At 40.9% G+C, this 2,500-nt stretch overlaps 1 long non-coding RNA gene across 2 annotated transcripts in view; it reads left to right on the top strand.

Annotated features, from left to right (window-relative positions):
• Positions 1-2,500, top strand: part of LOC143293648 (uncharacterized) — a 64,207-nt gene that overhangs the window by 52,231 nt on the left and 9,476 nt on the right. The window lies entirely within an intron of this gene.

Genomic DNA, 2,500 nt, shown 5'->3' with positions numbered 1-2,500 from the left:
TTTTTACCCCGCCACGTAAGCAGCCAGACTCTGTTTTCGGGTGTGTTTTCGTAATAAACAGTAGGATACCATATTTCCAGATGTTCACAGAAACTCAACATTAAAAAAAAACAAAAAATAAATAATAAAGTTGATATTTTCCTACCCTTCACAACAGTATTGTTCTCGTGGTGTCAGTGTCAAGTTAGATTGTCCCCCTTCCCCTCACTTTCCGTCGGCCAAAATCGTTTCCAAATGTGGGTGTCATCGTTGATCCCAAATGTTTTTACATACTTCTGGGTATCTCCAATTACGAATACTGTCCAGAATATCATATATTAGTTCAGATCCATTGTTTTTTTCTGCTTCTCTTCGCTGACTTGTTGAATTTGTCACCCCCTTTTTTTGCGAACGTGTGTGTGTGTGTGTGTGTGTGTGTGTGGGTGGGTGGGTGGGTGTCCTATGTTTCATCATTTTACCAGTTCTTTCAATAGTTATTTTTCACCCATTCTTTCATCAAGTTATTTATTATTTATGTGTTTATTTATTCATTAATATTTATTTATTTGTGTACACCTCGGAGGGGGCGGAGGGGAGGGGATGCAGGGACACAATTCAGATCGGAGCAATAGACAGACAGACAGACAGACAGACAGATAGATAGAGACAGGTCGACAAACCTTGAAAAAGGCAGTTTCAGTTCAGTTTCAGTAGCTCAAGGAGGCGTCACTGCGTTCGGACAAATCCATATACGCTACACCACATCTACCAAGCAGATGCCTGACCAGCAGCGTAACCCAACGCGCTTAGTCAGGCCTTGAGAAAAAAAAAGTTTTTTTAAGTAAAAAAAAAATAAAAAAATAAAAAATATTTTTTTTAAAAAGGGGTGAATAAATAATAGATAAATACATTAAAATTTTTTTTACTACAACCACTACTAATAATATGTATAAGGCGCAAAAACGTGATGAAGTCAACTGTAAGCGTACATAAATAAATAAATAAATAAATAATAATTATAATATAAAAAAGTAGTAGTAGTAATAATAATAATAATAAATTTAAAAAAAGACAACAATGATGATAAATAAGCAAATAAATGTAAAACATGGAGACACACATTCACACATACACCCACATATGCATACCAGATATGCACCAAACATGCAGTTTCACAGATATGAAAGCACAGTCAAATACACATAAACGTACATGAGCCCCAACACACACACACACACACACATACACATTACCCTGCACCTCCTCTACCCCCCTCCTCCACACACTCATTTCTAGGCTACGTATCGCAGCTTCCACGGCACACACACACACACACACAGACACAGATGAACACTTACTTTTACAAGCACACACACATACGCCCATAACCCCCACCCCAACCCCACACACATATATACAAAGATATATATATATATATATATATATATATATATATATATATATATACATACACCCGCACGTTCCAATATTCCGTTGCTCCCACAGTGTAGGCATGCATACACACACATACCTCATCCTCTACCCCCCTCCTCCCCGCACCGCACCCCCTCACACACACACACACACACACACACACACACACACACACATACGCACGTGCACAGAACTCTCCTGACACTTGTGTACACTTACACCTTCGCGCATGCACAAACGCATTCAAACACACAGACCCACACATACACACAAACACACACATACACACACGCACAGAGGCTGCCACTGATTGGCCGCAAGAGGGATGGGAAAAGATCTCTGATGCTAAGAACGTGGCGTCTAGTGTGTTGCTCAGTCTACTGTATTTGGAAAAGCCCACAGAGACTGTTCCGTTTTGAAGAAATTTGCGCAATGTTGGTTTGGAAATGATGCCGATGTTTGTTTGATTTGCAAAGCATCGTGCTCTACTTTTTATGCTAGACGTAGGCCGCTCCCTCTCTCTGCTTTTATTTCTTTGAGGCGATCGATGGTTTGATGGCCTTGTACCTGTTCTTTTTGATATTCTTTGACTTATCTGAGGATTTCCGATTTTCCTAGATGTAGGCCGCTCGTTGTTGTTGCGTTACCAGGAAGTCTGTCAGCTCGCTCATTTCCCTTAACACCTGCATGTCCCGGGCAGTATGACCATGTGAGTTTTTTAATCTGAAAGTTGCGCATTGCCTTATAGCACTTTGGGCTTCCCATTCCATTTTCAATTTTCTGTATGAGGGTCATTGAGTCGGTTAGAATCATGGCATGTTGGTTTCCGGGCATATGGATGGACGAAAGCCACTGGAGGGTATGTGTCACAGCTTCAACTGCCATCGTTAGGCTGGAGGTTGTGACTTTGTAGGCAGCATTCTCTTCCCTAATTGTTTTTCCATTTTGTTTCGCAGGTGTGAGCCATCTGTGTATGTAATGATGCCCTCTTCTTTACTGTTTTCTTCTATGGGTAGCTTCACTTCCGCATCAGTTTTGCCCTCTGGCCATTCCAGACAATGTCTTCCTAGAGTGGGTGAAATGGCTG

Source organism: Babylonia areolata, chromosome 1 (genome assembly GCF_041734735.1).
Source record: "Babylonia areolata isolate BAREFJ2019XMU chromosome 1, ASM4173473v1, whole genome shotgun sequence".
In the NCBI taxonomy this organism is placed as follows: domain Eukaryota; kingdom Metazoa; phylum Mollusca; class Gastropoda; order Neogastropoda; family Buccinidae; genus Babylonia; species Babylonia areolata.
Note: the sequence above shows the minus strand (reverse complement) of the source record. Positions and strands in the feature narration are given on the sequence as shown.